Source organism: Vulpes lagopus, chromosome 3 (genome assembly GCF_018345385.1).
Source record: "Vulpes lagopus strain Blue_001 chromosome 3, ASM1834538v1, whole genome shotgun sequence".
Taxonomy (NCBI): Eukaryota; Metazoa; Chordata; class Mammalia; order Carnivora; family Canidae; genus Vulpes; species Vulpes lagopus.
Window position 1 is genome coordinate 137,817,330 of NC_054826.1, and position 25,160 is coordinate 137,842,489.

The 25,160-nt window shown below is 39.2% G+C and overlaps 1 long non-coding RNA gene across 2 annotated transcripts in view; it reads right to left on the reverse strand.

The window, feature by feature from the left end:
* Positions 1-990: 990 nt before the first annotated feature.
* The window catches only part of LOC121486458, a 57,140-nt gene continuing 32,970 nt past the window's right edge, over positions 991-25,160 (reverse strand). The window contains exon 8 of one of the 2 annotated variants that reach the window (XR_005986636.1): positions 991-1,101. This is a non-coding gene — a long non-coding RNA (uncharacterized LOC121486458). Of the gene's footprint in view, positions 1,102-20,345; positions 20,442-25,160 lie in introns of those variants that run through there. The other variant, XR_005986637.1, reaches the window with a different exon arrangement.

The following is a 25,160-nucleotide window of genomic DNA, read 5'->3' on the forward strand; positions in this document are numbered from 1 at the left end:
TGTTGTAACTATGCAGATTTTACTCACAGCCTAGCCATTTGTATGCATATTTACTTTCAGGTAAATCTTTTGGTTTTTCCTAGACTTAAACATTGTCTTTTTCTTTGTTTGTTCAGTTTCCTATGTACTTATTACTAATCCATTCCCACACTCTCAGGGCATTCAAACACATGAACAAATGTATCACTTTCGTTAAGACATCACTCCAGAATCCTCTGTCCTCCTCTCTCGGCCTAATCATTGAGTGGTTGTCATCCTAGGGGTTGGGGGTTCCCTTCATTTCTCTCCTGTTCAAGAGCCTCAATTCTTGGATCTTCTTCATTCTCTATTTATGCCTGCATATTGATGGAGTTTCCAGAAGTTTCTTGGTTAAGGGTATATGGAAAATAAATTCCTTGAGAAGCTGAATATATACAAATGTCTTTATGCTGTCTTAACTCTTTAGTCATAGCTTGGCTGAGTATAGAAATCTAGGTTGAATGTTATCTTCCTCGCATTGGTTTTAAGGCATTGCTCCACGTCTTCCAGCATCCATTGCTGCTAAGGATTTATAACATCATTCTCATTCCCTGTCCTTTATGTATAAGCTATTTTTATTGCTTTTTGTGTGTGTCACACTCCATGTGCTCTTCTTCCAATATAACAATTTACACTCCTCTATCAAGGGTGGGGTCTATGTTGCCTCCAGTTGAACATGGTAGACCTTTGTAAGCAGATTGGAGTACAGATAATGCTAAGAAACTTCCAAGGCTATGTCAATAAAGGTGATATGACTTCCTCTGACACTTGTTCCTTATGGCTTTTAGTACTCATACCATAATGTAGACACTATATGGTAAGATGAGAGAAAGAGAGAGAAGTACCCATGGTGCCATTCGTCCTTTGTGAAGACTTTAGACACTCACATAGAACAACTATGGAAGCGCTATGTGCATGAATGAGCCTTGTTAGCTGGTGGACGTCACTGTACCTGGCTGAGTCATTTCATTGGTGGACCCCTAAAGGTCAGTATCTTTCGTTATTTCTTCTGGGAGTGCTAATACATTCAGAGAAAAAGGTTTCCACTCTTCTTCCCAGAAGACACAAACCTGGTTGCAGCACCTGGAAGAAGAGTAAGAGAATGAAGCTGGGCTATCTCACCATTCAGTGGATGGATTTCCACTAACCATTCCTGTTTTTACCGTGGTGTCGCACCTTTAAAGTCATTCTGTGCACCCTCTTTATCCCCAGTTGTCTTCCCTAGTGGGGGAGTTTCAGGCCCTCGGGCTGCTCTGGGCTGGGGAAGGTCATGATGAGGCAGCATGAGGAGGTCAGGATGAGTCCAACTGTTTCATAAGTAGACCTTCTGTTTTCATTTTCACTCTCAACTCTGCTTTCAGAGATACCTAAAATCCCCAATTTCTGGGCCTTTCTGGGGTTCTGTAGAGCAACTCAGCTTACTTCTGGGCTTCCCCCATTGTTGTATTAGTTTTCAGTTTTCTTGGTTGTAGTAGGAAAATTAGCACTCATCCCTCTGCTTTTCAGTTGCCAAAATTTAGTTGCTCTTATCTCTTGTATTTTCTTTCTTTTTGTTTGTTTATGCCCCAAGCCAAGCAAAACAAAACAAAACCAACGCCTTTACTATTATGTCAGTGGAGCGTAGGAGTGGAGAGAAGTGAAAGTATTCAATTTACCAGTTCTGAACAGAGATCATTTACATTTCTCTTAAACTCATGCAATGTGGCTTCTGAAACTCTTCTCCTGACCTGCCCTTTCTAAGGACACAAATGACTCCTTAACCAACAGAGCCAAAAACTTCTCATGAACCCTCATTTAGGGGAACTTAGTGTTTCATCTGACATTGTTGACTACTCCTTTTGCTGAGACTCTTTAATCTGTTCTTCTGTAACAGTGTTCTCTTGCATTCTCTTCTGACTCAGATTCCCCCTTCCCAGTGCTCTTAACTGGCTTCTCTTTGTCTATATTATCTTAAATATTCCTACCCTAAGAATATGAAATAATTATGTAATCTGCATTATGTGCCAGGTATGGTACTAGATAAGCATTTTATAATACAATGAATTCATCCCCTCAACATTCAACACTGGAGATACTGTTAAATAATCCATTATACGGATACTTAAACTGAGGCACAGAAAGCTTAAGTAAGTTGTTCAAAGTCCCAGCTTTTTCTGACTGTGCATATTGCCTCTTCAAATACTACATCCTCAGTCTTCCTTCTTATCCATTTACACTGTTTTGGCTTTTCTTTTTTTTTTAAAGATTTAATCTATTTATTCATAAGAGACACATAGGGAGAGGCAGAGACCCAGGCAGAGGGAGAAGCAGACTCCATGCGGAGAGCCTGACGTGGGACTGGATCCCGGGACTCCAGGATCAGGCCCTGAGTCAAGGGCAGATGCTCAACCACTGAGCCACCCAGGCGTCCCTACACTATCTTGGCTTTTGACATTTATTTCTAGGGCTTTATCTTTCACAAACATACAGAAACTCTGAACCATACACCTCTATTCCCACCTTTCTCCTAAGTTTCAAACTCAGTATCAAAGTATTTATTGGAAACCTCCATTTGTGTGTCTCACAAGCCAGCCCCTCAAGATCAAAATATCCAAGGCCCAATCAGGTCATTCTGATCATTCTCTTCTCAGGTCAATTCAGCGTACTCCCTTCTGTACGTATCTATGGCATCAGCTTTTACCTCATCAGACAAGTTAGAGCATTCCAGACTCCATTCTAACTGCCTCCTCCTTCTCATCCATGTGAAATTTGCTCCCAAAATTGTCCTCTGAAGAAGCTTCTGCATTCATTTCCTTATCACCTTTGCACAACTTTATAAGTCCTTGCCCCTTCCCCACATTTATTTATTTATTTATTTTAAAAGATTTTATTCACTTATTTGACAGAGAGAGAGAGACTGAGCAGAAGCAGGTGGAGCAATAAGTAGAGGGAGGGGAGAAGCAGGCTTCCCGCTAAGCCGAGAGCCTGATGTGGGACTCGATCCCAGGACCGTGGGATAATGACCTGAGCTGAAGGCAGATGCTCAACTGACTAAATCACTCAGGTGATCCTCCACCCCATTTATAACAACTTCCTCCTCAGAGGTCTCAGCTCTGAGCATCCACACCACCGTCAGAGTTGCTTTTCTAAATGATCCGTTCATTCTACTTACTTAAGGTTGACAGTCTTCAGGAGAGGGAAGGGGTTCCTTACATTACAAATGTATAACGAAACTTCTTTAAAAAACATCTCTTGGATATATTTATAGATCAATAAACATGTACCAGAAGAAACTAAAAGCTGTGCAATGTTCCAAACCATTGATGATTAAGTACCAATCAGAAACTAAGATGGAAACAATTCTGAGATTGTAGCAACAAAAATGGATACACATTTATTAATTCAATTTTGCTAAAAAAAAAAAAAGTCTATTAAGTTTTTTTTCATTGAAAAATTCCAGAAGCGGGACGCCTGGTGGCTCAGCGGTTGAGTGCCTGCCTTCCGCTCAGGGCGTGATCCCAGGGTCCCAGGATCAAGTCCCACATCAGGCTTTCTGCATATGGAGCCTGCTTCTCCCTCTGCCTGTGTCTGCCTCTCTCTATATGTCTCTCATGAATAAATAAATAAAATAAAATCTTTAAAATAAAAAAAAGACAAATTCCAGAAGCACCATTTGTTGCTTTTGTCTATTATTTGTTCTCCTGTAGCCAGTCACTTTAATCTCTCCTCATTCCATTGTTTCAACTACACTGAAGTATGCTACCTCTGCCTTTTTGGGGGTATCCTGGGACACTCTAAGTTTTTGTGTGTCTACTTTAAGTCAAGCCTTCTTAATGCCTCTTATTTTGAGAAAAATCTGTCTAGCAAGTTTTGCATGAAGATGTAAATTTTGTTGACATAAATTGCGAATATTATAGTCCTGCGTATTTGTTAATATCAACACTATAAAATCACCTTAATCCTCAGCACCTGGAAATGCTGAATGAGATCGGTGAGACATTTACCTTGGAAAGTATTTAAAAAGTGAGTTCAGTAATTTAAAATCCCTAGCTTATAAGAATTAGGGTATAAGTATTAGGGAAACCAAGTATTTTTCAGGAGATGGCTTTTGGGGAATGAAGGGAGCAATTCAAAACCAACTCTCTAACTCCTAACCCTAACCCTAACTCAAACTCCAAACCTAACCCTAATTCTAAAACAAACATGATAAAACCACCTCTCATATATATGAGGTAAACATGTTCTTCAAGTGCTTAAGGGATCCTAATGTTTACTCAGAGCCCTTAAGTCTTATGTAGACTCAATGGGATTAGTAGACTTTGTCTTCACAGGTTATTTTGTCCTTGGCCCATTCTAATTCTTATTCTCTCTGTTTATAATCTTTTTCTACTTTTTTTTTTTCTGTGGCAGGAGGGAAACTGGTAATTGAACAGAGAAGCAAAAGGATAAACAGACAAAGTGACTTGTGTGTGGTTCACAATTCAGCCAAGGATTTCCAGCCACTGAAGTTTTGTCTCTAAATTTGAACTGCTGCAATCTGAGGAATTTTAGAAGGTTATATGGTAATTACTCTCCTGGTGTCTTATTGATTCGACATAAAAGGGTCTACTTTAAGTAATAGAAAGGAAAACAATAGAAGCTTGCTAATTAAATATACTCATAAATAATTGTGTGCCAATCCCTCAACTCTGGGCCTTTGCACTTGCAATTTTGTCTGTCTGGAGTATTCTTATGATCCTCAAATAACTCCCACCCTCACTTTATTTGGGTTTTAGATCAAATGGCATGTCCTCTGAGAGATCAGCCCTGACCCCTATCTAAAAATTCACACATTCTCTCTGCACTCCATCTCCTTGGACCTACTTCATTTGTCTTTATAGCACTTCAATTGTCACGCAACACATGATTTGTTTGTAATTTGTTTGTCTTCTCCTACCAGAGTGCAAACTATAGAAGTGAATTGCTTTGGGTAGCCCAGAAAGGTCCCCATGGCAGTAGCCCTTTAAATATTTGTTAAGTGAAAAAAAAAATTGTTAAGTGAAGGAATTTAAAATCGCAAAAAAAAAAAAAAAAAAAAAAAAAAGATATTTCTTTCTCCTTAAACACCAAATGGCTTTTTTTTAAATTTAGAAAGTGAATATTCTCTGACTGAAAGAAAAAAATTCTCATGAAAAAGCCAATAAAAGCATCAAAACCTCTGAAGCTCTAACGTAAAATCTGGAGCTTTCATAAATGTGTTTATGGACATTCTCAAATTACACCTAACGTGGATATTGTATCATCCTTAGAAGAGAGAGTATCTGCGAAATTACTGCTAAATTATTAAATTCAGTCAATTCAATGAAAGAAATCAGTGAAACTAGTTGTGTGCCATTGCATAGAGAAAACAACTGATTGCTCGGTTATAGCTGTTACCATCCACTTGATTTCTGGTAAGAGTATTGAATCTATATGAAAAACCCAGTGGCTCAAAGTTGGCTTTCTTCTTGATCCTTTCCATTTCTACTCAGAGCTTATCTGTCTATAAGGAAGATTTATTTATATGTTAATCTAATACACAAATATCCAATACTGCATATATGCTAATTCTAGGGGTATAAAATCTCTGGCCTTTACGTACTCAACCTAGTAAGGCTGACAAATGAACAAATATACACCATTCAGCGCAGTACATCATATAATCCACATGTGCTTCTGCATCCCAGCTGAGCTCCTGTTCTTATGTACCCAAGTTCTGAGAGTGTTCCTTCTTGCAGATACTACTAGAGGAATAACTTTGTACCCTAGCCTGAACTATCTGAAACTTGGCTTCAAAAATCATCAAAATCTCTGTAAGAGGATAAGAGTTGGAAAACTCATACCAAAACTGTAAGCAATTTTCTGGACACTTGATACATAACATAACTTGACACTTGATACACATTTGAATCAGGTGTGTCTTTTATTCTTTAAAAAAAGGGGGGAGGAATGCCCTCAGTTGTGCAAATAAAAAGTAAAAAAATCCAGTCAGGAAAGGTCATTTTTGCGAAACTATGGCATTGGGGAGCAAAACTTCTATTTCCCCCAAGCAAAGACAAACAAAAAATAACCACTTAATATCTCCAGTTGACTACCTCAGATATCTCACACTCCACATAACTACAGTGGAACGCTTGATTTCCCCTTCCAAAACTCCCTGGGCACCACAGCCATCACCACCCCACATCTTCCATTTCTCAGTAAATAGTATCACTAGTCACCCAGGGGGATCCTTGATTTTTCCCTTTCCTTTAATAGCAGTTTCAACCCATCAGCAATCTCTGTTTTCTCATCAAAACCCAACTGAATCTGTCTGCTTCTCCCTTTTTTCCACGTCATGCTTATGTCTGACTTACTGTCACCTCTCTGAAGGACCACGGTGGCTCCTTCAACTCCCACTCCTGCTCACCTCCAGTCCGTTCTCGGTTCAGGAAACAGAAGGAGCTTCCCTCACCCCAACCTCTTTAACGTGGTGGTTCCATTTTCTCTTTAATTCACAAAATTTCTTTTTTTAAGCAGTTTTAGGTTCACAGCAAAATTGAGTGGAAGGTACAAGGAGTTCCCATATACTCCATACCCTGCCCATGCACAGCCTCTCCCACCATCAGCAGCCTCCACCCAAGCTGTAGGTTTGTTACAATCCATGAACCTACACTGGACTGTCACCCAGCATAGTCACCCAGGCTCCACAGTTCACATTAAGGTTCACTCTTGGTACTGTGCGTTCTATGGTTTTGCCAAATGTATAAGAGTATCTCTCCACCATTACAGTATCATATAAAATAGTTTCCCTGCCCTAAAAATCTGTGCTCTGCTTATTCATCCCTCCCTCCCTACTGACCCCTGACAACCACTAGTTTTTGACTGCTTCTGTAATATCATCTTTTCCAGAAAGTCATATAGTTGGAATCAGACACTGTGCAGTCTTTTCAGATGGGCTTTTTTCACTCAGTAATATGTATTTTAGGTTCTTTTGTGGCTTTTCTTGGCTCGACAGCTCATTTATTTTTAGTGCTGAATAATATTCCATTGTCTACATGTACCACAGTTTATTTATATATTCACATATTGAAGGACAGCCTGGTTGCTTCCAAGTTTTGGCAATTACGAATAAAGCTGCTATAAACATCCGTGTGCAGATTCTTGTGGGGATACAACAATTCATTTGGATAACTACCAAGGAGCATAATTGCTGGATTACATGGCAAGAATGTGTTTAGTTTAGTAAGAAACTGTCAAACTGTTTTCCATAGTGTCATTTTACATTCCCACCAGCAATGAGTGAGAGTTCCTATTACTCCACGTCCTCATCAGTACTTGGCATTGTCAGTGTTTTGGATTTTGGTCATTCTAATAGGTGTACAATGGAATCTCATTGCTGTTTTTTTTTTTTTAAGATTTTATTTATTTATTCATGAAAGACAGAGAGAGAGGCAGAAACATAGGCAGAGGGAGAAGCAGGTTCCTTGCAGGGAGCCTGATGTGGGACTCCATCCCAGGATCCCGGGATCAGGCCCTAAGCCAAAGGCAGATGTTCAACTGCTGAGCCCCCCAGGCATCCCTCATTGCTGTTTCAATTTGTAATTCCCCAATGATGTATGATGTTGAGTATCTTTTCGCTCACTTATTGCCTTCTATATGTCTTCTTTGGTGAGGTGTCTGTTCAGGTTTGGCCCATTTCTTAATTAAGTTGTTCATTTTCTTATTGTTGAGTTTTAAGAGTTCAGGGTGTCCTTAAGTACTAGTCGAGTGAGTGATTGTAACTTCTACCCCAGGACAGCCTGGGTAGCTCAGTGGTTTAATGCTGCCTTCAGCCCAGGGCGTGATCCTGGAGACCCGGGATCAAGTCCCACATTGGGCTCCCTGCATGGAGCCTGCTTCTCCCTCTGCCTGTGTCTCTGCCTCTCTCTCTCTCTCTGTGTCTCACATGAATAAATAAATAAAATATTTAAAAAGAAAGAAAGAAGAAAGAAAGAAAGAAAGAAAGAAAGAAAGAAAGAGAGAGAGAGAGAGGGAGGGAGGGAGGAAGGAAGAAAGAAGGAAAGAAGAAAGAAAGAAAGAAAGAAAGAAAGAAAGAAAGAAAGAAAGAAAGAAAGAAAGAAAGAAAGAAAGAAAGAAAGAAACTTCTAGCCTGGGGCACCTGGTCACCTTAGTCAGTTAAGCTTCTGCCTTTGGCTCAGGTCATAATCCCAGGGTCCTGGGATAGAGCCTCACATCAGGCTCCCTGCTCAGTGGGGAGTCTGCTTTTCCCTTTCCTTCTCTCTCTGTGTGCTTGCTCTATCTCTCTCTCTTTCTCTCTCAAATAAATAAATAAATAAATAAATAAATAAATCTTAAAAAAAAAAAAACCAAACTTCTAGCCCATGTCTATGTAGTCACATATACATTCGAACAACATAAGTATGTTCCAAATGAGATCCGTCAGTTTTTTCAGTACTAGAATTCACTCACAAGAATAGAATTCATATATAAAGAATAATTTTTTTTAGAGGAGGGAGGGACAGAGGGAGAGGGAGAGAGACAATCTTAAGCAGGCTCCAAACCCAGCGTGGAGACTGACACAAAGGCTGCATTTCACAACCCTGAGATCATGACCTGAGCTAAAATCAAGGGTAGATGCTTAACCTACTGAACTACCCAGGCCCCCTAAAGAGTAAGTTTTATATATCTGACTAGTAATTAGGTAACATAAAACAACATTTTATTCTGGCTTTCTCGCTTATAAAATAACTACAGCTGTAACAGAGTCAGATAATATTCTTTTTTTTCTTTGAAGTAGATAGCCTACAGAGGAGAAAATTACTCCCAATTATAATGATATCCTTAGAAGTCTTGAGCTTCTTAGAAAACAATTCACAAGGAGCCCACCAGCCAGCCCTTTGTTAATTATTACAGAAGCAGGGCCCAGCTACTACTAAGGTGGTATTTTTGCCTATGGAGACAGAAAGGGAAACTAGTTAGTGGAGTATAATTTTCTTCGTTCTGGCTTTACTTTACTTTCTAATACCTTTTATATTTTTCCTTAGGCATGTGAATGCATAATCCTCAACAAGTTAACCGGCCTTTGGAATGTGGATACCACTGACTTTATTTTTAATAAGGATTAAAATTAAGTAGGTATCATATTAAAATGCAGTTCTGTGGAAACCTTTAATGTTTTATTAAATGTTGTGAGTAAATTTTTGACCTACGAACTTGAGAAGGCAGAGGTTCAGTAAGTACGTCAACAATCCCAATACACGGAATTGTTCTTGAAATAAAGAGTGGTAACAGATTCCAGTGAGGCTCACATCATGGAGGAATTCTACAAATGGCTAAGAATATGGTCCTTTTTTTTTTTTTTTAAGTTATCTTTAGTTGAACTCAGAGAAATAGAGACTAGAGTGGTGGTTACCAGGGGCTTGGGGCTGGAGAGAAGTGGGAAGATGTTGTTGAGGGACCCAAATTCACAATCATAAGATAAATAAGTTTTAGAGAGCTAAGGCACAGCATTGTGATTACAGTCAACAATACTGTATTATAAATTTCAAGGTTGCTAAGAGATTATATCTTAAATGTTCTCACCACAAAAAAACGAGATAACTATGGGATGTGATAGAAGTGTTAGGTAACACTTTGGCGGTAATCATATTTCAATATGCTGTGCACCTTAAACTTATACAGGGTTCTATGTTGATTACCTCTCAATTTTATTATTTATTTATTTATTTATTTATTTATTTATTTAAAGATTTTATTTATTTATTCATGAGAGACACAGAGAGAGAGGCAGAGACAAAGGCAGAGGGAGAAGCAGGCTCCATGCAGGGAGCCAGATGTGGGACTCGATCCCAGGACCCCAGGATCACGCCCTGGGCCAAAGACAGGAGCTCAAGCCACCCAGGCATCCCTACATCTCAATTTTAAAAAGCTATCTTCAATAGGGAAATATTATGTTAAAGCTTCAATTTAGCAGCCTCCTAAATCACTTCTAAGTATGTTTCTATAATTTGAGGGATAGAGATAGATTGGCTTATGTTAAAGTATTTCATTCATTCATTCATCCATTTGTCAAATGTTTACTTGAAACAGAACATGTGGCAGGTCCAGTTCAAAGTACTTGGGATAAAACAGAAAAAGATCCCTCCCCTATGGAGATTGTAGTCTAGTAGAAGAGACATCCAATTAATCATCAATACAGTAAGAAGCAAATTATGTAGTATTAAGCCATCCAGATTATTTACTGAGCACATACTAGAAGCCCAGCAGTAAACAAAACAGGAAAAGATCTTTGACTCTGTGCAATCTACTTTCTGGCGAGGGGAGACAGGTAACAAACAATAAATAATCAACTATGTAGTATATTAGAAAAAGTTAAAACTGGTAAGTCTAAATCCAAAACAGAGGAAATAGCTGAAACAAATCTTCTTTCCTTCCAAAAGTTTCAGTTTCTGCATAGTCTGAAAGCAAAAATTGCTCACTTTTTAAAGAAATATTTTGCAAAACAAACTTGTCCTGTCATAAGATCTTTTTTGTTTCATTCAGTCATCAACACCTTTAGTCCAAAAATCTGAATCAAGTGCCCACTTGGCATGGAAGACGGCAACCAGCAAACAGACGTAATGCCTGCCATCATGGGCAAATGCTTTCTATTCATCCCAGCATTTCATTGAAAAGAAGTGGATCTGAAAAACATGCGCATCTGCATAACACATGTGCCCTAAAGTTTATAACTACTCTTAAAGATTTATTTTGTGTCTATTTTGTCAACCAAAAAGTCTCCCCACATCCTAACCTAGTTAGGAGGGCTGGAGAAAGGGTAACAGTCTTTGCTGCTGCAGATACCATTTCATCTTCACTGTGACTAGGAAACCTTCACTGCTCCTTTACCAAGTAAGTTGTATTAACTGAATCACGGAGGAAGGTGTCATGCCCAACTGCATACTTCTCGGGGGGTCTGGGCAAAGAAATTGTAGTTTCTACAAGAATTTTTAAGAACCATCTCTGTGGCCTCCTTACATAAACCTTAGGTTCATGTAATATCCTTAATGTCCCAATGTCCAAATTATGGAAATTATTTTAAAAGAAGGTACCATATCCAATACCTTAATACATCACAAAATGCTCTGAAGACCTTATGGTAAACTCTGGTATTTTTGCTGGCCTGGAGTCTTCTCCCCTCTTCTCCGGGTTCCAGCACCCCACTTTGCCTTTGGCAAACCGCCTGCTTTATTCCACATGCCAGGACTGCCAATCCAGTGACCCAACTCCCTTGGCCAAGCAGTGCTCCTGGGCCCCGAGCCAGGCCAGACTGATTCTCCTAGGATTTGAATCCTGAGCAGGGTGACTCTAGGTCAGAAAGCATTCATAGCCAAGAGTTCCTGAAGGTGGAGCCTTGAAGAAGTGGTCTGCTCACTCCATCCCCAAGCCTAACTGAACTACCCCGTATATTCTTCTAGTAAAACTCCTTTTACTTAAATATGTTTGAATTAACTTCTGTTGCCCAAGGAACTTTAACATACCTGCTCACATAAATAGATTGGAGAACATAATGTAAATCATTACGGCACCTTGAAAAAGAAACTTGTGGAAAATGGCAAAAATGAGAATTGATTTTGTTTTTCCTTAGTGTCATTCAGAAGTTCACTTCTCAGCCCACAAAAGCAAAGTTTAAATATATATGCAATAAGCATGTTTTCTTAAAGTATCGAGAAAAATTATATTCTTATAAAAAGTATTTTTTAAAGGTTTATTTATTTACTTTAGAGAGAGAGAGTGCACGGGCAAGAGGGGCCGAGGGAGAGGGAGAGAGAATCTCATGCAGACTCTGTGCTGAGTGCAGAGCCAGACATGGAACTTGATCCCAGGAGCTAGACAGCCAAGAGCTGGACACTTAACTGACTATGCCACCTAGGCATCGCTAAAAAAACCATTATTTTTAAAAAAGGAATTGCATAGGCTTACCCTTTTATGTAAAACTATTAATGTTCAAATACACCTGTCATGAATATAGACTCCCACTTCCAAAATGAGACCTTTTTTTTTTTTTTTAAACATTTGGGTTACTTTTTTTTTTTTTAATTTTTATTTATTTATGATAGTCACAGAGAGACAGAGAGAGGCAGAGACACAGGCAGAGGGAGAAACAGGCTCCATGCAGCAGGAGCCTGATGTGGGATTCGATCCCGGGTCTCCAGGATCGCGCCCTAGGCCAAAGGCAAGCGCCAAACCACTGCGCCACCCAGGGATCCCCCGAGACCCTTTTTTTTTTTAAAGGATTTTTATTTATTTATTTGAGAGTGAAAGAGAAAGGAGTATGAGCAAGGAAAGAGGGAGAGGGAGAAGCAGACTACCTGCCAAGCGGAGAACCAGATGCTGGGCTTGATCCTTGGACTATAAGATCATGACCTGAGCTGAAGGCAGACACTTAACTGACTGTGCCACCCAGGTGCCCCTAAAATGAGATCCTTCTAGCAAAAATAAAATGAGTCACTGTAATAGCTGTATGTGGGAGCAACTGCTGTAGTTTCTTCACTAAAAAATGCATCTATGGGGGTACCTGGGTGGCTCGGGGGTTGAGTGTCTGCCATCGGCTCAGGTTGCAATCCCCGAGTCCTGGGATCAAGTCCCACATTGGGCTCCCCGTGGGAGCCTGCTTCTCCCTCTGCCTGTGTCTCTGCCTCTCTCTGTATGTCTCTCTCATGAATAAATAAATAAAATCTTTTTAAAAATGCATCTATGGGGCAGCCCTGGTGGTGCAGCAGTTTAGCACCGCCTGCAGCCTGGGGTGTGATCCTGGAGACCCAGGATCGAGTCCCACATCGGGCTCCCTGCATGGAGCCTGCTTCTCCCTCTGCCTGTGTCTCTGCCTCTCTCCCACTCTCTCTGAATGAATAAATAAACAAATCTTTAAAAAAAAATGCATCTATGTATGCATGTGTGTGTAGATAGACACACACAAACACAAACATATTTACAAAAAAAAAAATCTACCTATATTACATTTAGGCATCCATCCCTTGAGGATGGAGAGTTTAATTGTGATTGGAAATACTTCCATTCTGTTAACTATTCAGCTTTCTGACCATTCCCTAATTTATAAAGGGGAAGAAAACCATATCCAAGTACACCTTATTCAATATTACCTTGATCTGACTTCTGATTCTTAAGTTGCTGGTCTAGTACAATATTTAGATAAACCAGGAACATTTTACAAACTTCAAAATATAGTATTGATGGTGAAAATATGGCCAAATAATAATAACACTAATTTGATGACCTGTATCTTTAAGGATAGTGCTTTATAATTTTCAAATCTTTTTGCTTACTGTACCTATCAGGTTCTAAGCAAGAAACAGAAGGTACTCAGAAGATTCAATAGGGAGATTTTAATGAAGAGACTACTTACAGAGGTTGTACACAGATTGTACACAAGAGCAAAGGATGTTGAGGCAGTCAGACTTGCAAGAGTAGGAAGACATTACTTCTCCTAGAACCTAAGGGCTAAGGAGTGGGAACAGTGTATCAGAAGTCCATGAAAAGTCAAAACCAAAGAAGAGGGGTCACCCAGCCACCGTCAAAGATGTGGAATAGAAGCAGTGGAAGGAGGCCGACGACTCATCTTGCTTCTTCTTTCTTCCCACCTTCTGATCTACTCCTAAAGCCAATCAAAAGCCAGATGGTAAGGGAGTCCTGGCAATGCAGTTAGTAGGAGACAGGAAATCCTTGGGGGCACAGAAAAGGCAGCGAAGGGTGGGGGCCAAATGCATCTGGGGGTGGGGAATAGAGAATGACCAGCCACATACATTAACTCAGAATAGAACAGGCTCAGAGATTAAGCGCCTGATTAAATTTACACAGCTCCTAATCCCTGAGCAGAGACTTAAAAACAAGTTTGCAGACCCTCCAAAGCCAGTGTGTTTTCCAATATGTTTTAGTTAATGGCTTAGTTGCTCACGATTCAGGAGTACTGTGCTGCTTGGATCGAAAATAATATTTTATCTCAAACTGAGCTACCTCAGGAGATCCCTAAGGAGGTCCTTTGTTGCATGTCTACCATGAGAATCTGGCTCATAAAGCAGATCGTCTGATGAATCTGGGAACACAGTGATTATGCCTGTCCTTTCCTGGTGAGGTCAATGGAAACACTGGGAGTCATGGGAGCCCAAGAGAGGAGAGAGGCAGTGAAGGGGGGATGCTAAGGCTGTCAGGGAGGAGCACCCCAGTGTGGGTAAGAGCCTGGCCATAGCAGTCAGCCAGCCTGAGTCTGAATCCACTCTTTCTCTCACTATCTGGGTGAGTGGGTATTAATCTCCATTTATTCATCTCCATTTACTCATCTATTATTGGGGCTAAAATACCTACTTCACTGAGTTGAGATGAGAACTAAAATAATGCTTATAAAGTGCTTAGCATGATGCCTGACAGAGTGGCTCTAATTAACAGTCACATCTACCTTTTATTGGGCTCTTGATGTGCTATTGCTTTCATAAAACAGACTTAAGAGTGAGTCTTAATATCCCTCATTTTACAGATAGGGAGATCGAGGCTTAGAGAACAATTTGCCAAAGATCACAGAGCTAACACTGGCACTGAGATGCAGATTTAGGAGCACATGCTTCTACTCCATTATACAGTTTCAGACAAGACAGGAGTCAGTGATTTTCCTGGGGGGTTTCAAGCCAGAAACTTTTGAAATGTGCCCAAACACATTTTCTTGAATTTTTCTAGGTTTGTGTAATGCAAGGGATGTGAATTATACACCCTTTTCTGGATATTGCCCTCATCTGTTTCTTGTGTCCATGGCTGACATTTCAGGGCTAGCACCAGCAATGTTACTGTTTTTTAAATAAAGCCCAACCTGCCCTTGAGGAATATGCCTTTCACCAGGGGATAATTGGTTTGGAATCCCGATGCCAGTATTTATCATCACGTGGAGGTGATTTGCAAGGAATATGACTTTGATGCTTGAGGATTGGCTTTGCGCCAAGAAGTCATTGTTGGCGATTCTGGCTGTTTGATGTTAAGATGCAATCTGCCGAGGAGCTGACTGGGCCTATTAATAGGAGTTCAAACACAGTGTCACCAGCTTAACTATGAGAGCCTGCAAAGAGAGCCTGAATAACAATTCTGAGAGAGCCAGAGGTGTCATTGAACAGGACGGTGTGACCTCAACACCATGATAAGAACTCAAGAAGGCATCTGAAACATGCCAGCAGTTCTCTCCACACTTCCTCGCACTCAAATTCACTATTTTGGGCACTGACAGAGCAGAGGATGCCACAATTAGGTGTCTGTCTTTCCCACAGGACAGAGCTCCTTAGAGGCAGGGATTATGTCATTAATTCAAAAAGCATTCATTGAGTGTCTCTTGCCACTGCCAGGCATTGTATGAGGAGCCAGGAGCCTTATTCATCTTTGTACCCAGCACCTCATACAGAGGCTAGCACATGGCAGGCACTCAATAAGTGTTATGGGTAAAATATTGCTCACTGAAGGGGCTAAACACAAACACTGTCACATGAATGTGTTGCGGTTTTCAAAATTTGCTGTAATACCCAAGCTTTCTGAATTAGGAAAATCGACTTGTGGCAAATAAAACTATTTAGTATTTTCCTATTTGTCTTGTGGTTAAAGGCTAAGGAATGCCTGTTGATTAAATATTTGGTTATTTAAGACTTAATCCATTTTTGGTCATGCCAAATAAAAAGTAAACTCAATGCTTAAACAAAACATTAATCATTCCCTGATATTGCCTAAAAGGCGATGTATATCTCACAGCTACCATTAAGGGGATTAAGAGCTTGGATCGATATATGCTTTCCCTCTTACTGATATTATTTTTTTCAGTGAATTAATGACACATTATTATGATGAGATTCCTAGACTACAATCATTTAAAAAATCATAAAAAAGAACCCCGTATTAATGAAATGTTGTAAGTGAAAGCAACAGAAACTAAGTCTAAATTAAAAATAAAAGAAAATCATTTGAAAGACCATGATAAACCATCAACAAAGTGAAAGGCAGCCCACAGAATAGGAGAAAATATATTGGATAAGGGGTTAATATCCAAAATATATAAAGAACTTCTACAACTAGAAGTTTTTGCAATAGCAAAAAAAAAAAAAGATATGATTAAAAGATGGGCAGAAGATCTGAATAGACATTTCTCAAAGAAAACATCAATGGCCAACAGGCATATGGAAAGATGTTCAATATTACTAATTATCAGGGAAATGTAAATCAAAATCGCAATGAGATATCATCTCACACCTGTTAGAATGGCCATTATAAAAAATACAAGAAATAATCAGTATCGATGAAAATGTAGAGAAAATGGAAACCTTGTGCACTGTTGGTGGGAATGGAAATTGATGCAGCCAATGTAAAATAGTATGGAGGTCCCTCAAAAACTTAAAAATAGAATTACCATTTGATCCACAATTCCACTTTTGAAGAAAACAAAAACACTAACTCAAAAAGATATGTACACCCATATGCTATTGCAGCTTTTTTAAAAAAAGATTTTATTTATTTATTTGACACACAGAGCACCCAAGCCGGGGGAATGGCAGACAGAGGGAGAAGGAGAAGCAGGCTTCCCATGGAGCAGGGAGCCGGATGCAGGGCTTAATCCCACGACCCCAGGATCATGACATAAGCTGAAGACCAACCGACTGAGCCACCCAGGCACCCCATATATCCATATGGTATTGTAGCTTTATTTACAATAGCCAAGATATGGAAACAACCTAAGTGTCCATCAGTGGATGAATGGGTAAAGAAAATATGATGCAGTGAGACGCCGGGACACCCGCACCCCAATGTTTATAGTAGCAATGTCCACAATAGCCAAACTGTGGAAGGACCCTCGGTGTCCATCGACAGATGAATGGATAAGAAGATGTGGTCTATGTATACAGTGGAATATTACTCAGCCGTTAGAAATGACAAATACCCATTTGGTTCGATGTGGATGGAAGTGGAGGGTATTATGCTGAGTGAAGTAAGTCAATCAATCGGAGAAGGACAAACGTTATACGGTTTCATTCATTTGGGGAATATAAAAAGTAGTGAAAGGGAATGGAGGGGAAAGGAGAGAAAATGAGTGAAAATATCAGTGAGGGTAACAAAACATGAGGGACACCTAAGTCTGGGAAACAAACAAGGGGTAGTGGAAAGGGAGGTGGGCAGGGGTTGGGGTGACTGAGTGATGGGCACTGAGGGGGGCATGTGAAAGGATGAGCACTGATATTGTGCTATATGTTGGCAAATTGAACTCCAATAAAAAATTTAAAAAAAAAAGAAAATATGGTACACGCACATGCAGGAATATTATTAAACCATTAAAAATAATGAAAATTTTGCTCTTTGCAAAAATATGCATGGACCTTGAAAGCTTTATGCTAAATGAAATAAGTCGGACACAGAAAGACCAATATTGGGGAGCTCAGTCGGTTAAGCACCTGCCTTTAGCTCAGGTCATGATCCCAGGTTCCTGTGCTTGAGCCCACATTGAGCTACCTGCTTAATGGGGCGTCTGCTTCTCCCTCTCTCCCTGCCTCCTGCTTGTGCTCTTTCTCTTGCTCTTTTTCTCTATCTCAAATAAATAAATAAATAAATAATAAATAAAATCTTAAAACAAAAAAAAAGACAAATGCCATATGATCTCACTTATATGTGGAATCTTAAATAAACAAAAACAAAACCAAGCTCATAGAGAACAGTTTGGTGGTTGCCAGAGGTGGGGAGTGGGTATGGGTGAAATGGGTGAAGAGAGTCAAAAGGTACATACACTTCCAATTATAAAATCAGTAAGTCCTAGGGGATGCAATGTACAGCATAGTGACTATGGTTAACATGTATTGTGTATTTGAAAACGGCTAAGAGTAGATCTTAAAAGTTCTCATTACAAGAAAAAAAATTATTTTTGTAACTATGGAAGGTGATAGTTGTTAACCAGGCTAAATGTGGTGATGATTTCCCAGTGCATACAAGTATTGAATTATTATGCTGCACACCTGAAATTAATATAATGCTATATGTCAACTATACTTCAATTTTTAATAAACCAAAGGAAAGAAAGATAATAAGTAGCTCTTAAAAAGGAAGGTTGGAAACCCATACCAGGAAAGAAATGGCAGGAATCAGGAGATATTAGGCAGCAGAAAGTATAACTGGTGTTTGTGCCACAGGAGCTGTATGGATATGCTGCCACTGGCCCCTGCCTGGTTGCCACCGCCCAGCTGTGAAGAAGGTCTGAATTGTCTCTGTGACATGGAGGTGGAGCCCATATGGGCTGAGCTAAGGCCATAGGACCACAGCCCTAATGCTAGGGCACAGGAGGAGGGAAGATCTGGCCCCTTGAACTTCTGTAGCAAGAATTTGGATTTTACATCCCACAAATCCATTAGGAGAATCATAAAAGGCAATGTCCATTATATAAGCTGAGTATTTTATTTTATTTATTTAAGTTCAATTTAGCATATAGTGTATTTTTAGTTTCAGAGATAGAATTTAGGGATGCATCAATTGCATGTAACAGCGCTCATTCTGTCAAGTGCCCTCCTTAATGCCCATCACCCAGTTACCCCATCCCCCTACCCACCTCCCCTCCTGCAATCCTCAGTTTGTTTCCTATAAATACTGAGTGACTTTAAAACGAGCCCAAATGACACTGTTTGTTATAATACCTTGTGATAAAAATAAATGTACAAAAATATAATGCAATAGTATAAAAATAGATTGTCAGTAAGGTTGAATAATGCCTCCTCTCTCCCAACCAAAGATATTCACATTCTAATCCTCAAAACTTCTAAGTATGCTGTTTATATGGCAAAAGGGACTTTGCCCATGTGATTCAGTTAAGGATTGAGATGGAGAGGATAACCTAGATTACCTGAGTGGGTCAAACGTAATCCTTTAATCAGAGGGCAGAGGGACTAAAGTCAGTCCAAAGATATGTGACAAAGATGGAGAGATGTGAATAAGGGGTCATGAGCCAAGGAATGCAAGAAGCCTTTAGAAGCAAGAAAAGGCAGGAAATAGATTCTCTCTTAGAGTCTTCAGAAGAAACCAATCCTGGAGCACCTGGCTGGCCCAGTTGGGACAGAATGGAACTCTTGATCTCAGGGTTGGAAATTTGAGTCCCATGTTGGGTGTAGAGGTTACCTAAAAATAAATTCTTAAAAAAAGAAAAAAAAGAAAGAAAGAAAGTGAAAGGAAGAAAGAAAGAATTAAAGAAAGAAAGAAGAAAGAAAGAAAGAAAGAAAGAAGGAAAGAAAGAAAGAAAGAAAATGAAAGAAAGAAAGAAACTCATTTCGCTGACACCTTTGGCACCTTGAGTTTAAGCTTATGAGACTCAATTTCTGTCTTCTGACCCACAGAGCAATAAGAGAAGAAATTGTGCTGTTGCAAGTTACTAAGTTTCTGATTATTATAGCAGCCATAGGAACACAATGGATAAAGGGGAAATCCTAGCCATTTAAACTTTCTAGTAAGACACAGAATTATTGTATTATGCTTAATTGACAAGCCTTCTAATATTAAATTTCTTTTACAGAGGTTTAGTTTATAGAGTATATAGAACGTACTACTTTGAGCATGTAGGAGAAACAAAGCAAGAATGGTAAATACTTAAACTTCATATATTTTTAAGTAACTCAGTAAGTCATAGAAATTAATGACTTATCATTAAAGGGATATAGATCTTTTTAAATGTTTTTCAATATTTGTAGCTTAGAACAAGTCCTAGCATTAAAACTCTTTTGAAGGAAGACTTTTAATAATTTTTTTCTCTTTTTCCCCCTTAATAATCATTAGAAATTGTTTCCATCCTAAGAACTCCTAGTCATATGACTGTATCATACCTCCTTACCCTCATCCAGATCACCTCTCAAATAGAAACTAATAATTCTAATTTTTATCCAGCATATCAAAGTCCTATATCAGTAACAGTTGAGTTCCAAAGGTAAAACATGTCACTGGCAGCCAGTTTCCTTCTGTCATTCATCCATATGCCTGGGTTGCATGTAAGGATGTCCATATAGCTTTTACCACCCATGGCAGTTGAGTTAAGAGTAAATACATAAAGACTTAAATTAATCCTCTAGCTACAGTGAAATGAGAATAGGTTTTCTTCTTGAAAAGTATTTTGAAAACCTAAATACAATGAAATACAATATTCCGTTATATCGAGATAGAAGAAAGACAGACATATCACTGACAGAGATGTATTATATAAAATGAAATAATACTTAGCACTTTCAAAAGAAAGAGAACACATTGATATGAAATACTCTTTATTTTATATTAATGAATTTGTGTTTGTGTGAAAACTAATCCTTTGTTTTCCACAGTGGGTAGGTGAGATGAAGCAGCTTTTTGTTGCTATTTATTGAGTTTAATAATCCCATGTCTTCTTTTTCTGGAAACACATTGGACAACTGATTCAAAGACAAAAAACAAATTCTTTAAGTTACACATGATTAACCGAGTCTCATAAAACTCTTTGACCTATATATTGGCTTTAATGAGCCAAAGCCTAGTGTTATTTTCCCCAAATTGTAACTTTTTATTTTTTTTTAAATTGTAACTTTTTTAAAATATTTTATTTATTTATTCATGAGAGACACAGAGAGAGGCAGAGACACAGGCAGAGGGAGAAGCAGGGTCCCTGGAAGGAGCCCCACGTGGGACTCGATCCCTGGACCGCGGGATCACACCCTGAGCGGAAGGCAGATGCTCAACCACTGAGCCACGCAGGCGTCCCAGATTATGCACCTAATCACATCGCTGATAAAAGTCACATTTCACAAAGAATTAAAAAATCATTCTCATTTCTCTGAGCAAGACTTCACTCGAATAATATTTTGATGTTTAATGAATCTTGGAAGCAATAGTTTCATTCATAGAATTATTATACATTGATGTATTTCAATGCAATATAAATGATTACTTTCTATGGTAGTGAAACTAGTAATTTATATTTCCATGTGATTCAACAGACCTGAATACCCTAGAATTATGAGAAACCTCTGGGTATGCGGATTCTTGCTCCCCAGAGTTGACACTCAAATTGTGCCAGAATCGATCAACTGGGGGCAGGCAGTATATGGTAGGAGCATGGATCCCATTGTGGAGGTGAGGCCCAGAACTGAGACTTGCTGTGACCAGCCTGTATATCCGGGACACCCAGAAGTAGGCCTGGGCACAGGAGCCTCTGAATTTCAGCATTTCCTGCATCCCTGTGCTTGTGCCTCACTGTCCTCGTCTACTCTCCACATACCACCAAGAACTGGGGTTCCATCCTGAGCACCAACTTTGCAGTTACCTATCCTGTCAGTCCTCTCCCTCAATCCTGTTCTCTCAATCTTTTGGCTGTGGAGGTATATCAGGAATTCCCAGACAGACACGATACTCCCAGTCTTCCTGAATTTTAGCACTGTCTTCCACTTCCTCCTCTAGGAGCTATGCTGAAGGTGCAGAGGACCTATTTTAAGTAGTATAACTTTATATGTTGTTCAGTCTAGGTGTGGTAGACTGAACTGTGTGCCCCTAGAATTCATATGTTAAAGTCTTAACCCCTACTAACTCAGAATTTGACTGATAAGTTTTGGGAGATAAGGCCTTTAAAGAGGTAATTAGGTATTAAAATGAGGCTACTAGAGTGGGTTCTGGTCTAATCTGATCGGTGTCCTTATAAGAAAAGGAGATTTGGGATGCCTAGGTGGCTAAGTGTCCAACTCTTGGTTTCAGGTCAGGTTATGATCTCAGGGTCCTGGGATCAAGCCCCATGTGAGGCTCTGCACTTAGTGAGGAGTCTGCTTGTGGATTCTCTCTCCCTTTCCTTCTGCCCTTTCCCTCACTTACCTCTTTCACTCTCTTTCTCTAAAATAAATAGATAGATAGATAGATAGATAGAGAAATCTGAAGAAGAAGAAGAAGAAGAAGAAGAAGAAGAAGAAGAAGAAGAAGAATAAAGAAGAAGAAGAAGAAGAAGAAGAAGAAGAAGAAGAAGAAGAAAGAAGAAGAAGGAAGAAGAAGAAGGAAGAAGAAGAAGAAGAAGAAGAAGAAGAAGAAGAAGAAGAAGAAGAAGAAGAAGAAGAAGAAGAAGAAGAAGAAGAAGAAGAAGAAGAAGAAGAGGAGGAGATTAGGGCGCACAGGGCAAGACACCAGGGATACACATTCACAGAGAAAGGTCCACATGAGGATATAGCAAGAAGGTGGTCATCTACAAGCCACGGAGAGAAGCTTCGAAAGAAACTAAATCTGCCAACACCTTAATCTCAGACTGCCAGCCTCCAGGACTGAGAGAAAATAAATTTCTGTTGTTTAAGCCAGCCCTAGCAAACATATACACTGCGGAAGTTTTAGAATGACCAAAGGGTTGCTATCAGTAAATATGCTGAGGCCAGTGAAATTGGTTTTTTTCTGGACAAATCAGGATCAATAGATCAACTAATGCTAAGCTTTAGGATAGCCTGCCCCAAGGAGAGAATGGGGGGAAGGAAAGGGAAGTCATTCAAGCAACTTGGGTGTATTTAAGAAATACCAAAAAAGAAAAAAAAAAGAAAAAGAAAAAGAAAAAGAAATACCATAGGATTTGTATTTTTGAAAGACCACTCTGGCAGCATGTGGCAGAGGGATTGTTAAGTAAAGAGGGAAAGTGAAGCAGAAGACTATTGCAAGGACATCAGGAAAAGATAATGACAACCTGACTGAATTCAGGGGGTCGGGAGAGGAGACAAGTATAAGGAATATAGTGAAAATAGAGCCAATAGGGTCTGGTCACTGAATATATGTAGGGGACGAGGGAGAGGTCCATAAAACTGGTTTGAGATGCCTGCCTGGCTCAGTCTCTCGAGCATGCGACTCTTGATCTTGGGGTTGTTTGAGTCCCACATTAAGTGAAGAGATAACTTGAAAATAAAATATTCTAAAAAATTAAATAAATAAATAAATAAATAAAGTAAAATAAAATAAAATAAAATAAAACATAAAATAAAATAAAATAAAGGAAGTTTTGGGCTTGGGTTAGTCAATGGAGATGCCATTGACTGGGATAGGAAATAAAGAGAAAAGTCTAGTTTGAGAGGATCTTTCTAAGATAGTTAATGGTGGGCTTGGGTATGTAATTATTGGGTTCTAACTGTAGACTATGGATTATAATAAAGTGAGAAGTGACTAAAATTAGTTTTTGAAATATTGGTTAAAAATGGAATAAATCTCCAACTCTTTTTTGAAAAGATCAATTTATTTTTTTTTTTGAAAAGATCAATTTAAATAATCAGTAAAATAATGTACCAATTATGACTTTATATTACTCAAAATTAGTTCCAGATGTAAAGATAACATTTATATTTAAACATCTCATATTATTGCTTACTGAGGAACTATGAGGACACTTCCCTTCACTGGAGATGCAGACTCTCCATGTTCAGTGCAGTGTCTGGCCATCTCAGGTTTTGGCTATTTGGGGTGGCAGGAAGATTTGGTCAGTCGACCTTGAAACCAGTTGTTCACTTGCTTCTTGGATGATTGGTCCCTGAGATCTTAGCTTTTTTTTTTTTTTTAAATTTTTATTTATTTATGATAGTCAGAGAGAGAGAGAGAGAGAGAGAGGCAGAGACACAGGCAGAGGGAGAAGCAAGCTCCATGCACCGGGAGCCCGATGTGGGATTCGATCCCGGGTCTCCAGGATTGCGCCCTGGGCCAAAGGCAGGCGCCAAACCGCTGCGCCACCCAGGGATCCCAGATCTTAGCTTTTTCATGCCTCATCAGCTTCCCAGTAACTTTGTCAATACAAGTCATTAATTCATTCAATAAGTAAATGTCATAAGTTCACTGGCTATCTAGAAGATACTGATAGGTCTGGGGTTACACAATCGGAGGTAAACTGTTATCCTCCCATTGTTCAGCTTCTCACGGGGGAACGAGCGAGAAAATTTATGTTTTTGGATGGTATGGCAATTGTCTTAATAGAACTATGCACAGGAAGCCCTACCAAATGCTTAGACTAGAAATGGGGTCGTTTTCCACTATGCCAAGTCTACCACATACTCATGGTTTAAAGAATAAGCTCATATATCCTCAATGTTGCTTCATGGAAAGAGAATGATAATGTGTAAAGCTGGTTCATTAAGAAGTCATATAGACACATTATTTGAAGATATGGAGCTAAGCACTAGAACTAAAAATAGAAAAAAGGTTCAAGTGATTGCCCCTAGGAAAGGAATGATAATGGAGAGGGGTAGAGCAGAGGGTTGGTGCTTTTCATTATATACCTTTCTGTTTACTTTTTTACTATATGCATTCATTTGATAAAAATAAGAAAACTAACTAAATAGTTTAGTTCCTTCTTTTCAGTCCCTTCTTCGCCCCCATGGCTTCCATATCTACCCCTCAATTATTGGAATGGGAAACACACTGACTCAGAAGTTCCCTGGTCAATTGTGTACAATTCCATTCATTTCCACACATATTTGCTGCCTGCTTACTATTTGGCAAGCATTGGGGAAATGGTGATGGACAAGAGGGACATGGTCTTTGTTCCCAGGAACTTATACAGGTTGTAAAGATGAATATAAATAAGTCATTGTTTAAGTTTGTTCTCCTTTTCCTCTCTACATAAACAACTGAATCATATGACGATGCCTATCATGCAGTCATCAGAAGTATGTGAGCAGTTAGGGAGACTTGAGCCCAGGGACCAAGCACCTACCACCACAGTGGAGGAGAGACCCAGAGATATAGTCACAAACACTAAATTATTTAACAGGGCCATGCACAGTAAACAGTTTCCTGCCTTAGTAGACAGGATCATGGACAGTAGAGTGAGGCATGTAAGGGAATAAGCTCTGGAGCCAGACTTTCTAGGTCAGAACTCCAGTTCTTCCATTTGTTAGCTGGAAGTATGGCCCTAAGTATGTTACCAAATCTTGATAGGACTACAGTTCTTCATCTCTACAAAGATGATAATAGTAGCTATCTAGTGGTTATAAGATTTACTTACCCAAAACACCTGAGTGACTAGCAAAGTAAAATGTCCAACACATGTAACATTATTATTATGTATACCTACATGCTTATAAGGATTAAAAATGATACTGATTATGGTTATTTTATATCCATATGTAAACTGTAAATTTAGAATTCATCACTCT